General features: G+C 32.5%; 1 protein-coding gene across 5 annotated transcripts in view; it reads right to left on the bottom strand.

Moving 5' to 3' along the window:
• The window catches only part of tim (timeless), a 163,480-nt gene extending 148,172 nt beyond the window's left edge, over positions 1-15,308 (bottom strand). For 2 of the 5 annotated variants that reach the window (XR_004757809.2, XM_035356772.2), the window contains exon 1: positions 15,144-15,305. The gene's annotated coding sequence lies outside the window, so the exon portion shown is untranslated. Of the gene's footprint in view, positions 1-15,143 lie in introns of all 5 variants that reach the window. The other 3 variants (XM_085809428.1, XM_035356773.2, XM_035356774.2) reach the window with 2 other exon arrangements.
• Between the last annotated feature and the right edge of the window lie 353 nt (positions 15,309-15,661).

Genomic DNA, 15,661 nt, shown 5'->3' with positions numbered 1-15,661 from the left:
TACGCAAGAGAAAAATAGGTGGCACGCAAAGAAACAGACTATTTTTAACTATTAAATTCAAAAATTAAATACCACAATATCCTGTTTAAGTTTCCCTAACATTCGTAAATTTATGCGATGTAAGCTTTGTTCAGGGTCAATAGCCGCTTATAGATTTTAGCAAAATAATCCGTTTCTATTGTCACAAAATATTCTTTTAGCCATAGACATAACACAATTTGTCATAAATGATGATTTTAAAAGAAACAGATGTTGTATTTAATAGGAAATAAAAAATAAGTTTCTATAAAAAGATAATAGTATCTCATTAATTATTTTAGAGTTGATCGATTGAAGCATGTTTGCACTTTATGCCACCACTATTTCCGCGCTCATATTGCTCTATTTTCAATTAGAAATTTTTTTTTTTTTTTTTTTTTTTTTTTTTTTTTTTTTTTTACGTCGAACTACTGTCTCTAACAGCAAGTATTTTGTCTTCTTATTGCTTACTGAGAGGAAAAGTGATGATTCACCAGGTGATGGATCCGAGGACAATCTACTATCATTTGGTTTTACTTTGAAAGTAGTTGAAATGGATACTCAACCTCAATATATAGTTTGCGGTGAACTATTATCCAATCAAAGTATGCACTATCGTTTTTTTAAAAGATATCTTGAATCTGAGCACGCCAATTAAAGGATAAATCTGAAGAATATTTTAAGAGGAAATCATCGGAGTTCAAAAATACTAAACAAGTAATGAATAGTTTGTTACTCCAATTGAGAAAGCTTTAGAAGCTAGTTACTTAGCAAGCCTAAGAATTGCCAATAGTGGGCAGGCTCACAGTTTTGGAAAAAAACCTTATTTTACCAGCAGCGAAAGATAACGTTTTTCTTAGTGCTACACACGATTAAGAACCAATTAATCTAATATTTTTCTTATTCAACGAGAAAGGGGCTAATGAACTTAATAACATTCCATTATCAAATGGTACACTAAGTCGACGAATTCATGAAATGGCTAATTCCATAAAAGAGACACTTATTCAAAAAATAAACACAGTGAGTAATTTGCATTGCAATTGAATGAAAGTATCGATATAACGAAATTTGTTCAATTATTAGTTTACACACGTTTCGAAGAACATAAACGAATTGCCGAAGAGTATTATTTTGTGAATCTCTTCATGATAGAGAAAATGCAAATGAAATTTTCAAGGTAATTGACGATTTTATTTTATATCTGAGAATGATATTCCTTGGAATAAGTGCATTGCCGTATGCTGTGACAGAACTCGGGCTTTAACTAGAAAACATTTCAGTGTTATTTCTCAAATAAAGAAAGTCGCACCTAAAACTAAATTTACTCACTGCTCCATTCATCATGAAGCTTTAGTAGCCAAAACAATCCCCGAAAACCTGAAAATCATTTTGAATCAAGCTGTGAAAACTGCTAATTTTTATTAAAACCCGAGCTTTAAATTCAAGAATACTTACGATTAAAAATGTTTACTTAGTGAAGTATAGTTGGAGCGTTTAGCATATTCAGCTGATACTTTTGAAAAGTTAAATGAATTAAATTTAGGATTACAGCGGCAAAGTGTTAGTTTGTTTAATATTAGAGATGAAATAAGTGCAATGATAAAACAACTCGAGCTAATAATCGAAGAATTGGATAATAATATTTTAAGCTTTTTACCACTTTTAGAGAGAGTTTTCTAACTGAAAATAATTTGAAAATAAAAGAAGAAGTAGCATCCGACAGTAAAAATCGTTATTTTTCATTGATAAATAATTTCAACATGTATTTTTCCGTGGATTATGAAAAAGAAAATTCGATTAAATCCATTTTCTTAAACTGTATCTGAAATTTTATCTCGTGAAAAAAATTAACAATTGACAGAAGTTTCCTATGATCAAACTCTCACTGACGATTTCAAAAATTACACACTTGTTAACTTTTGGTGAACAGAGAAAAAGAATTTAAAGGCATTTCAAATAAAGCTCTTAATTTTTGATTGCCTTTTCGCAGAACCTATTTGTGTGAATAACAATTTTCTTCCATGTTATATTTGAAAAAAAAAAAAAAAAATACAGCACACAGTTAAAAGTAGACCCTAATTTACGGCTAAAACTAAGTGAGATAAGACCAGACATAAAGAAATTGATCTCACTTAAATAGGCCCAAATTTCACACTAAAGTTTAAAATCAAAGTGTTATAACTTGAATTTTGATAATCAAAATGGTAACCAATTAATCTAATATTTTTTATTTGTACATATTTAACACAAATAGCGAATAGGTTGTACAAATGGCAAAATATAGTTTTTTAATATCCCCCCCAATGGCAGATTGTGAACAGTTACAGTGTAACCAAGTCCATTAATCTATATAAGGCCAGGTGTGGTGGTCTCTTTATTACGGAGGCACCTAATAGTTGGGCCACCATCGCCTCATCAGTTACAACCATACCTTCTCCGGGATTCGAACCCAGGCCCTTCGATATCGCAGTTAGCTTCCCTAACCACTACAACGACTGAGCGGCTAGTTTTTTAATATTTCTATAGAGAAATTAAAAAATCACTGTAAAATGTAATGGTGGTGCTAAAAGTTTTTCAATTTTTGTTTAGGTGGTACGCATTAGTCAAAAGGTTGAAAACCGCTGTGATAGACTATTTGTGTGCACTTAGTACGATCTTAGTTTGAAGAACAAATTTCAGCAATAGCATGATCAGTTCACTGACAGCTCGTAGGAAAGACTCTGCTTCCGTGCTGTCTTAATAGCAAGGAGGGCTAGCTCAGTTTCATCATCACATGTGAAGAATGGAGCTTCTACATCTCTCGGAAGAAGAGGTCGAACCTCCTAAACCTTAGCTGAAGGGAAGATCTATGAGCATAAGGTTAATATTGCGTATTTCGTGAGATTGACGTAACGTAATCCTTAAGAGCTCTTATCTCCCTGCCACCACCAAATTGTGTTATTAGTCATTATACGTAGCATATTACCGACAAAGTGACAGAAGATGTCTACAAAAAAGCACAAATAACCGCCGAGAATTACTGAAGATAAACTCGAAAGTTTTGCTTGATGTTTGAGCTACTACAAATGGACTTGGAAAACTTCGCCTGCGTAAATATAATTTCCTTTTTTTTTCATTTTCACTGAAGCAGAAATGGGTTGCGTTCAAGCAAGAGGAAAAATAATTTATTTGGATAATTTGGCTCCCTCTCCTGCCAAAAAAGGAAGTGTTTAGATTTTATTTCGTGGAAATAATTTTCGTTTAAATAAAATACGACTGACGAAAACCTGGGAGGTATAAATAGCATTAGGTATGCAGCACAATTCAGTTAAATTGTTTATTTCATACGTTAACGGTCTAGCATTACTTCATTTATAGAATAACTAATTAATCTATGAAATAACTAGTTAAAAGTTATAAATAACTAGATATTAATTAATTACACACTTTAACTTACTTGATCAGTTATTTCGTGAAATAACTATATATTCTATAGAATAACTGAAACGCTTTCACGATAACAGACACACTGAAGATCAATACTAAAATAACCATTACAACAAAGACCAAAAATCGTCTAAAACCGTGGATGTTTTTAGTTCAGGGAAGTTTCACTTCATTTCCCACAGAGCCCTGCTCATCCGAGCTAACTCTGGGATTTGAGCTCCAAAACTTCCGAACACGCGTCCAGTATGCTTCCAGTTACACCACGAAGGCATGCGGAAAGCAGGGAGAAAATTCCTTGTATACGCCCCCTTTTAATGGGCGAGTGCGGATTAGGGGACCTAACTGCCAAATCTTGGGGGGGGGTAGACTCCCTAAGATACCTTACCCTACCTTTTTTTAGTTCGGGTGCCACTGTAGAGTCATTAGGGTTTTTGATGTTGGAGACGTGAAAAATGAGCTATGCCCTCGCCGGGATTCGAACTCCGGACTTTCCGAATATTCTACGTCCAGTATGTTTCCAATTACATCACGAAGGCATGCGGAAAGAAAAGAGAAAATACCTTAAATACATTTTTTCGAATTATCATTGATCAAACTTTTTTCTATAAAGAAAGGGGAACGGTTCATTTTTGTATATATGTCATTTTTTATTTATTTACTTTTTTAACCTCAGCAGATTTTTTTTCCCTCTCTCCCACTTAAAGGTCGATTGGGTCTGGTGCCTCTCTCCAGTCGCCTTTGTAAGGGCTTAATACTCTATCATGGGCGCTTTCTATAACGTAATTTGCAAAATAGGGATTAACTCATGACACTGCGGTATTAGACATTCTGCGGTAGCTGATCAAACCCCAGTGGTGAGAGTTATCCCTTTTCGTGTGCCACTATAGAGACCATAAGATTATTGGGGTTTCGTCTCCCCTCTTTGAATATAAACTGTCCTTTTACGAGGACACGAACCACGGATTTTCCATCTGCCAGCTGGGCATGCTACCACGTTTACACCACTCACTCAGAATTGTGATAATTCCTTATACCCTTTCAAATTTTTTATTATTAAAATTATAAAAGATAATTATTATTATAAAGTTCATAATTTGGATTAATAATTATAAAAAAGTTCAATTTTCATGTTTATCACAGTTATCAATTAAATTACTGAACCTATGAATGAAAAGTGCATCATGAAAACTAGTAATACTGAAGTATAGTTTATGACACATGAATATTAAAAAATAACATGAAAAATCAAAATATGAATGAGTTTAATAATTTTCTTCATATCATATAACAGAAATTTTTCAGTTTCAGAAATACTCTCTTGGAATATTAACATTTGTCGGCCGTAAATAAATTTCTTTAGGAATGACAAAAATTTACTTGGCATATATTGCAAAATAATTTTATTAAGTTCCAGGAATTTTTTATGTTACCATTTTCAGAAATTTAGCAACTTTCCTCTAACTATTTTTAGATTACTGCACATCTTTATTCATTTAATTTATTGTCAAAGTATATACTAAAAATCATCTCCAAATGAGATATTTATTTCATACTTCACTCTTTAGGCATCACTTGAAATATCTTTTATTACTGTGCGAGGTATTTTATTTTAATTATCAATTATTATGATTTAAGCCTTTACTATAACTTCTCCCTTCCGTGTTCCTCACCACAATGCAAATTAGGTCTGGGTGCATTAACACTGAATGTAAAGATTCGAGCTTCTGGCAGTCGTGTCTTTCTGTTATTTACACACAACACAAAAATCTTGTCAGCTCTGCTTGAAGTTATACAAGTATTCCAGCTTCAGCGTCTTGTTTAATACACTCCGGTAAAATTCTGAGCCAGCTTACGCAATCTATTTTATGTGTAGCCTACTACGATGTATACTTTTGAATTTAACTTATGTTAATTTAAATACCCACAAGTATTGGAAGGTTTGTCTGTAGCAAAAGTTGTGTCTGTTCTGTTAAATTCACAACTAAATAAAAAGGGTTACTCTGACCTGCTTCAATATTATGTGACTTGTTTCAGACTCGGTAATAATTTGCTACGAGTCTAGTAGTATTTGCAGATTTTTATTACAAGCTTCCGGTTACAGAAGAACCCTTCTATTGATTTGTCAAAAGATCTTTTATTATTATTTGGGGTTATTTTCTTTTAAAGATCTGAGATCTCTTTTCCTCAAACTGCGATCTCATTTTCTTTATAAATCGTACTTAACTCAAAAGAATGAAACAATGAAAACAGCAGATTAAAATGGAAAAAAAAAAAGTATGTAAGACATAACGAGCGGTGCAAAGTGAATATATTCGGCAAGTCTCGGCAATGGTAGGATTTAAATAATTCAAGAACCGGTTCGCTTCCTTAAGCAAACAATAAATAACTATTATAATACGCCGTGATAAAGGGACGGAATAAATATCGTACTTTAAACAATCGGTTCGAACTAAAAGAAGTGAAAAAAATAGGAAGTAGTTCTGCCAAACAGAAGGCGACACAAGTAATAATTCCTAACGCTGGGTCTGCTGTGAAGGTGTGTTAATAAAACTATTCCCTATGGTCCAAAAATTGCTTATTTTTTATCTGGAAATATCGGCATTCCAGAAGAAACATTACTCAGGATTCTCGGCCATATCCCCTTTCTGTAATTTCTTTCATTCTTCTGTAACTTTTAGCCACTCATTTAAACATCCTGCAATTTTTTCAATTCAGGACATAATCCTTTTGGATTCGTGTATTGTAGTCCTGGATTCGTTTTATTCGTTGGACGTCTGGTAACTCTATCCATACTGTACATTATATACTTACAGAAAAGGTACAAAATTAAAGAATAATCTTTTAAAATAAATGTTATCTTTAAAATAATGTACACATGATCACTTAAAATATTATTCCGCTGGAATAAATAACGAATAATTAAAAAATCCTGAATACCCTGTTTATCGATATCAGTTATATATGTAAACGTACTGGTCATAAAGTGAAAATTAATTTTCAGCAGCTTGTTGTAAAAACAGATCGATGAGCAGTAATACTGCATCTAGTTAAACGGATGCACGACGCACCTGTAAACCCGTGGGCGTTTAAAATCCCGGGTTTCTGTTCCCGGGAAACTGTGTGCAAAGACTTCGTTGTTTTTACGCAACGAAATTGAGATAGAAATTCTCTTTGAGTCCTTGATGCGAGGTCCATCTACTTTGGAAGAATAATCCTTGCAATTTTATCTCTTCCGCTTAGATAACGTCATAGCTATCAATATGTAATATAACCAGCATACAATTACATTTTACCTATACGACATTATACAAATAAATACAATACAAATCAAAATTTTGAATTCGAATTTTTTAAAGACAGCAAATAAGTTATTAACAAACAAATAGATATTTTCTCGCACACAAACTGTAAAATCGCAATTTTAAAAATATAAATTATTTTAGATAAAAAATTTAAAACATATTATGGTACACATGTGTGTATGAGAGGAAAAAAATTATTTTAAATAACAAAATTAACAAATTAACTTTGCTACAGGAAGGGGTGTGTATATGTGTATAAAACTGTTTCATGATGTTCTCTAACGAGTTTTTGAAAAAAACATTTGTATTTTCTATGCCTCTTTCCCTTCTTTTCTTATATAGATATAGGCAATTTATTACGATTAATTTATATATTTACTTATAAGTTAAATTAACACTTGCTATTTACTTGCCTTTTTATTATTTTTGTTTTAATTGTTGTATATAGTTTATTTTAGGTTTACATGCATAATTCGTGTAGGGGAAGTTTACTGTAGGCAAGAATTTCTAAATTACGAGGTACTTTGGTACTTTGGTTTTCTACTCTTAACTGACTTTTTATTAATTTACTTAATTTTAACTCCAGACATTTACTTTCTATTTCCTCAAAATTCCACTGTTTAAATTTCCTTAATTCACAACATTTGATTTTACTTTTGGTTTTGAATTTTACTTTTACCCATGCCTATATGGATGGAGAAACACGAATTGAGTAATTGAAGAGTTAGGTATGCGGGTAACTTCCTCTTGATAAGTCTGTCTCCTGCCTGCTCAACAATTATTCACTTATGCAACTTTTAGGAATAATAAATTTAATTTTTTAGAATAATATATTTTTCATGGTTTTATATAACTGCAATTAATTTACATATGCTCTTACAATTTAAATGATACTGTAAATTAGTTCGCAGCAATAATAATTAGTTTTATTTTTATTTCTTTGAAATTAAAATTTCTTAATTAAATTTTAATTTTTAATTTTATATTTGCTTCATACGAATAGAGAATTTTATATTTGCTTTATACAAATAGAGAATATATATATATATAAAATTTAAGAAACAAGAACTAACCAAACCTAAAAAGAGCTGTGCGGTTTTAATAGGTTTTTTTTTTGTCGGTTAAATATTCAAAACGTTATTTCGTGTTCAGTCTCAATTCTTCTGTTTTGACGAAACGCGATATGGAATTAGCTGGATTCGAAGATCATTTACCCTGAAGAGTCCGTAATGAGATTCGAATTAGGCTAATTTACTATTTACCACTTCTTAGTATTTTTGCTTATGTCTTAAATAATTTTTGTATTTATGTTAAAATGTTTTAGGATTGTTAAAACTATAATCAACATTTTTTAACTTCCAGTTTGATTTGAGTTTAACATTAACTTTTTATTTGTCAGTTTTCTTGTAATTTCTCGTAATTTCATTTTTCTTGTATTTAAAAATCTAATTGCAATTTATTTTAACTTAGTGTTAAAAATTATTCACGGGAACCACAGTATTACATTTGCTTTAAAGCAATAGCATGAAGAATTTCCTTTTTACCTTATATATATATATATATATATATATATATATATATTGTGACGTTCAGACATACGCACCCCTCGGACTTCCAGGTGCTTAATGAGAATTATCTGTTTGTCAGCGACAGAATGGACAGCAGACCTTTGGAAGAAAGGTGCAGCGGAACACCCCCCCCCTGTGTGGTTTTCGGACATAAGGGACTAATTATTCTCTTTCCAGGTTTTTAACGAAACGAGGAGAGAGCTTTGTGTAAAAAGCTTTTGATACTGTAAACGAGAGAAAGCAGACGCATCCAGCGTCGTAGCCGCGTCAGCGGCCTTCGTATGAATTATGGATGAAATGGGTCAATTATTTTAATATTTATTCAAGAATTTCTTATTAAGTTTTTAAAATAAATATTTTAAAAGACAACCTGTCTTTTCTTTTACCCAACCCGGGTGTTCTGACGTTACAGATTTATTAAATTGGTGGCAGCGGTGAAACAAGAAAATCCATGCAGAGATTGCAGCCCGTCAGGCTCTGAAATTCATCTCAAGTTTGTAGGACAGCCATTGTCCGAACATCATCAGTGTTTTGTAGATATTACAGACCGTCAGGTTCTGAAGTGCAGCACGAAAAGTTACGAACATCAGTTCGGAAAAGTGATTTACAGCTCTTCGAAGCAGTGAGATAGAATCCACGAAGAAGTTTACGGACACCAGTCCAGACAAAAAGGAACGACAGTCTCCTGAATACAGCTCATCTTCAGCAGCATAAATTGTGCGATCATCTTGTGTTCGAGAAAAATTAGTGCAGAAGTGTGAGGACAAGCCTTGTCCGAAGATCATTAGATCATTGTGAAGGTACAGTGTAGTCAGGGGGAAAAAATGATACGTGTGTGATCATCTTTGCGCTCAAGAAAATTTAGTGAGGTGAAATGCTGTGAAAGTTGTAGTGTGTTGTGATATAAGTGCCTGGATCTTCAGCGTCCATAAAAATCTTAAGCTGTGACAGCATTCTTTTTTCCAAGTATCAACCATTAGAGTCTACAATCCAGACGGGTAAGTACCTTGTATTTTTATATTGAGGCAGTAAAGTAATTTAATTTATTTCTGTAATTTAGTATATAAGTTCACATAACTGTTTTAAGACAACTTCGTTTTCTGTAAAGCTTAAAGAAATGTACTGTTTGGGTTTTATGTTACAATAAGAAAGTATAAATTGTAGAATTTAAATCTGACTTAATAGATTTTTTTATACCTGAAATGTTAATGTGTGTGTTCAATTTAAGCTTATATAATTGAATGTGTAAAGGAGAATTACTGTAACTTTGAAGGTTCTGAGGATAGGTGGCATTCTGACATTCATTTCTAAGACGTCTTGAATATTATAAATATTAGAATTTTCAGTTGTGCCAAACATTTGTGTAAGAACTGAGAAAATTTTTTTTCTATTGAATGAGTAAAAGGGGAATGCTAGAAATCCCCAGTATTTTTCATTTTAACGGTTGTCATATTAATGTTTAGTTATGAGCATGTAGATATATGTTTTTTATAATTAACCTTTGAATGCATATTTTAATATACCTCAAATTTTGATGAAAGTATATTGTATTATAAGCAAGCGAGTTTAACGCAACTGAATTTAAAGCTTTTAAGAGGTAATATTATCTGTAGTATCATAAGTCCTCAAGTAGACAAATTTTTATTTGAACGCATAATGTGCATATTATAGTGTACACTGTCCTGTTTTTGTTTAAGATCTGTAAAAAAAATGTCGTGAAAAAAAATTAAGGGTTCAATTTTACTCTCTCTTTGTGAAAATGATTTTTGTTTAAATCCATTTTATATAGATGTAGTGTGAGGGAGCTAAACTTGTTAGGTTATTAGCATAATTTTGTTCATATCATGGAATTCTTAGCAAAAGTTAGGAAAGGGGATCTTAAATCCTTGGCTGAAGAGTTAGGGGAAAAAGTTAGCCCTGAACTTAGGATGTTGGATTTAAGACAGCTGATTATGGGAAATGAATCCTATGAGAAGGAACTATTGAAAGGCCTGTTAGAAAATATCACTTCAACGAGGCTTGAGAAAGAAAGAATTAGGATAGAAAAGGAAGAGAGGCAGGAAAGAATTAGGAGAGAAGGAAAAAAAAGGAGCAGGAAAGAATTAGGATAGAAGAAAAAGAGAGGCAGAAAAGAATTAGGAGAGAAGAAAAAGAGAGGCAAGAAAGAATAAGGAGAGAAGAAGAAGAGAAGCAAGATAGAATTAGGAGAGAAGAAATGAAATTTGAATTATCGAAGTTAAGAATACTAGCTGCTAACAGAAATGACTCTGTAAATGGTGGGAATGAAGAAAATGACTAAAAAAAGCCGTTACGATCTGAAAAAAATTATTCCAAAATTTGATCCTGAAGAAAACGGTATTAGTTTGTATCTAGTTATGTTTGAGCGCCAAGCAAAACGTGCGAATCTTCACCAATCAGAATGGGTTTCTGTTTTATTGACAACTTTGCCAACTGACATAGTTCAGCTGATTATGCGAGAACCAGAACCGCAGGCTTATGACTACGTTTACGTAAAGAGGATATTGCTTAAAAGGTTTCAGCTTAGCCCAGAAAAATTTCGTATCAAATTTACAGAATCCCAGAAAAACATTCAAACCACTTGGAGAGATTTTGCCTTTGAATTAAGGAATTATTTTGAAGAATGTATCGCAGATCTGGAAGTTACAGATTTTGAACTTTTAAAAGATCTCATGATAACAGACCAAATGAAGCGTCACGTAAATGTCGAAGTGCGGCAGCATTTCATTGACGAAGTCCAATTTAATTTATCTGATTTATCTGAGTTTATCTGGAGCTAATTTATCTGTCGTTTAACGACTCCAGATAAATTAGCGGAAATGCTAGAAGAGTATGAAAACGTACGTGAACCCCAGAAGATATCTCTTGTTCATAGCTCGGAGTCGCAAAGGGGCAATAAAAATCATTTAAATTCCAAAGAGTCGCATATGCCTCTGAGAAAAAGGAAAATCTCCGGAATCAGAATGAGCGTCAATTTGATATTAGAAGACCACTTAAGTGTCCGGAAGTCAAAAAGGATCTCAAAAATTCGTTTATTGTAAATAGAGTCCAGGAGATTGAAGAAGATTGTTTAGCCCCGTATCTAACGATGGCTAAAGTGAACGGTTTTGATCTTCCAGTTTTGAGAGATACCGGGTCATCCATTGACGTAATATGCAAAAAATATCTCACTCCTCCGATGCTGACGGGCGAGACTGTTTGGGTAAAACACCCGTTTGAAGAGGACCCAATTTGTTTACGTTTAGCAAACGTTACAATAGAAGGAACTTTTGGCCAAGTAACAACAAAAGCAGCGATCATTCAAAATGAAGTGGATCCCGGTCATTATCTGTTAGGAAACAAAATCGCCGAAAAATTAACAGTAGATCAACACGATAAACTTTCCTTTCCGGTAAAAACAGGTACTCGAGCTCCGAGTCAATCAAAGAATGAAATCGAGAAAAGTTGTCCGCTGGAGTCTGAACGCGGCGAACTCGAACCCTCAAGCGAAGTTTCTTCCCTCATTATAGAAAGGGGTGAAGTCTTGTCTCACACAAAAAGGATGGAGTAAACCAATCTCTCTCTGCCTGAAACGAAGGTGAATGAATTGTCACTGCCTACAATATTGTAGCGTAAACCCTTCTTTTGACTGGGTCGCGTTAAACAATCACAGTAATTCTTTGGAAAAGGATTATCTTGAGGTCAAACGTTGTAGTTCTTTTTCAGGTGTTGGGTTACCATTGAGAGATTACCACAAACTGAAAATTAAAAATCTGCAAAGTTTCCCTTTTCAGCCTGGCTAAAAACATAATAAAAGTTGGAATGTATGTTACATATTTCAGAACTATACGTTCTTTATTTGTATGTGTATAATTAAGTTTTAGTTCTCAGTATTATGTTGATTATATTTTTTTTTTTTACTGGCCTCAATATAGTTCTTGTTATATTTATCCTTGGTACTTAGCCCAGCGTTGTGAAAAAAAGTATTAGTGCTAATAATTATTAGTTAGTTTTTATTATTAAGACTTTCTGTGGTAAAGTACGAGGAATTGGAGTTCTGAACCCCCACCCCCGGGGAGGGTAGGAATTCTGACGTTCAGACATATGCACCCCTCGGACTTCCAGGTGCTTAATGAGAACTATCTGTTTGTCAGCGACAGAATAGACAGCAGACCTTTGGAAGAAAGGTGCAGCGGAAACTCCCCTGGTGTGGTTTCCGGACATAAGGAACTAATTATTCTCTTTCCAAGTTTTTAACAAAACGAGGAGAGAGCTTTGTGTAAAAAGCTTTTGATGCTGTAAACGAGAGAAAGCAGACGCATCCAGCGTCGTAGCCGCGTCAGCGGCCTTTGTATGAATTATGGCTGAAATGGTCCAATTATTTTAATATTTATTCAAGAATTTCTTATTAAGTTTTTTAAATAAATATTTTAATATTATTTAAAATAAATATTTTAAAAGACAACCTGTCTTTTCTTTCACCCAACCCGGGGGTTTTGACGTTACAATATTTATATATATATAATCAATTAATTGTAAATTTTAGGTTAAAAAAATTACCAGGTCTGAATTTAATTTAGTTATTTGATAAATCGTAATAAAACACAATGCAGCATTAATTACAACGTAGTAATTTTATTAAAAAAGAAAAGAACACCCTTTTCAAATTTCTATATTTTCCCAAAACCAATATTTTAAGATATATATTATATATCTTACTTTATTTTACTATTTAGCTTTAAGATTTTTATTTTTGGCTGGTAAATTTTCAATTTTTACTACTTTTTTAATTTACAGTTTTGGTACTTGCATTTAATTACTTAACTGTTTAGTATTTAGGTTTTTAAATCATTTAATTGTTTAGTATTTAGGTTTTTGGAATTTTTGAACATTTCTTGTTCCATTCTTATTCATTTGTGTTTTTAAAGTGCTTGTTGTTATAGGAAAGTATAGAAATTATATATAGATAGATAGATAGATAGATCTATCTATATATATATATATATGATGTACCAGCTTTAATCATAGTTAAATTATCAGACGATAAGTTTAAAAAAAAAACAGGATCCATTTATTATTATTCAGGAGAAATAGCAGTTACAAAATCAGATATCCGGAGTAAATAAAAAGAATTACTAATGACTTTTTGTATGAAGTTTACTGCATCGTGACATTTAAGAAAAAGCCTCCGATATTCTTTTGCGAGTCCTTTTATAGCCTCTGGAAAGGCGAAGCTTCCAAGAAATGACGTCAGCCATTCCAGTTCGCTTTAAATATCTCCAGATCATTCTATAACTGTACGTGTAGAAAAGGCGGGAAAAACAACTTGACTACGGGGCTGTGGATTTAATTCCACGTACTTTCAAATAAGAGACCGTCGCCATTAAAAATGAAAAGAACATACAGTTAGAATTTGAAGTGTATTCTTGACTATGGAATTTTATTATTACATATATATATTTTTTTTTTCAATTATTTTTCTTTGCAGAGTTTTATGTTTTTAAGAGATGGTACATGAAAAGTTTTCTTGTTATAAATTATTTATTTATTACTTTGCAGCTTTAGCGTAGATCATAGGCTTCCTAAAAAAGGTTTTCGGTATAATAATTCTTACTTAAGACGAAACACTTTTGCATTTATTAATTATTGTTAATTGATCGAAAGTTGATTTACTCCTCTTGAAAAGTCAACTAATTTCCGATCAATGACGATAGTTACTTGATTTACTAATTACATTTTCAATTCTAATTATATCTTTTAGAAAAGAATTCCATTTTCAATTTATTCAAGATTCATTTTTGACGTTTCCATTTTAAATTTTTTCTTCAAGATTCAGTTTTTAAATATGCTTATAAGTTACTTTATTTCAACAGAATTCTAACTACCTTTATCAAAGGAGATTTTTTTTTCCAATGGCAGATTGTGAACAATTACAACCCAGTCCATTAATCTATACAAGGCCGAATGATTTATTATGCAGGCACCTAATAGGTGGGCCATTCACCATCGCCTTTCCTATGAAGGGACGGACAGTTACAACCATGCCTTCTACGGGATTCGAACCCAGGCCTTCGGCATCGCAGTCAGCTTCCCTGACCACTATTACCAACTGGGCGGCTTTATCGAAGGAAATAATATATTAAATAATCTCATTAGTGAATAAATTGTTATTTTATTACCTTGCAGCTTTTGCACAAGTATTAGGCAATTTATTACGATTCATTAAATTGTTTACTTATATATATATATATATATATATATATATATATATAATTGCTAAAAATAATGCTAGGATATTTACGTATTCAGCAACGGAAAAGAAGTAGGGTTCAAATGAAAATTTGCTATTTTTCGTTCGCAGCTCACTGCGGTTTAAAAATTTTATTTCGTAATCACATAAAATTTTTTAAATCAGCTTAAAAGAAGTGAAAAGCATGGTTCAAATAGTTCTCATTTTCTAAATTAAAAATTGATTTTGCCTGGCAAAGTTTAAATGGACTCCAAAATTTAAAATACTGGTACTTACGCAGACTTAACATTTAAATCTTCTATACACAATCCTGTTATTTAATGTAGCAAACTAATTTCTTCCTTCAACCCTATTCCAAAGGACAAAAATCTCGATTGTGCATGTAAACGTACTAAATTTATTACCTGAAAGGGTTTACAATATTGCGCATGTTAACCTTTTCAGCATTTGCAATGGATTATCAGAATGCATGTCCGTCTATGTAATTGCATAAAAACTATACTATTAACATTTCTAGATTAACTATGAGATCTTCGAACTTTGCTTTCTAAATTAATATATGATGAAATGCCTACATACCTATGTATTTACGTCCAGAATGACATATTTCAACTGCGTTGATTAAGGAATTGAGAGTTAGTATACCAGCGATTAACTAAGCCACAAATTTAGTTACCACAGCAACAGTTTAACGGCCTAAACACCTAGTTTTCCAGTTTACATATGGGAACGTGTTTCGTATCAGCTTTCGGTGGACTGCGCAACAAGTCGATTTAAGCAACAAATCTTACGCACCGCCATCTGGTGCTAAAAGGTAATATGAATCTTAAGATTCGTCCCAAGTAGAATGTAATAAACTGTGCACTTACCTCCGGTGTTTAAACAATTAACGTTCACAGTTACGAGCACCTGCAAGAGCGAGTTCCCTACCCATTAAAAGTCTGACAAATACTTTGTGAGTGGAAAATTGTTAAAATATGCATCACAAATTGATTTATAGAATTTTATTATGAAATATTGTGCTTGTAATTATAAAGAGGGGTATACCCAGTCGAAACAAAACGTTCGCACCTGGCAAATAATCACATCGCAGCAAA

Source organism: Stegodyphus dumicola, chromosome X2 (genome assembly GCF_044657685.1).
Source record: "Stegodyphus dumicola isolate Sdum_Otavi_A_Nest chromosome X2, ASM4465768v1".
NCBI lineage: Eukaryota > Metazoa > Arthropoda > Arachnida > Araneae > Eresidae > Stegodyphus > Stegodyphus dumicola.
The sequence above is the reverse complement of the archived record's forward strand: the minus strand, read 5'-3'. Positions and strand labels throughout refer to the sequence as shown.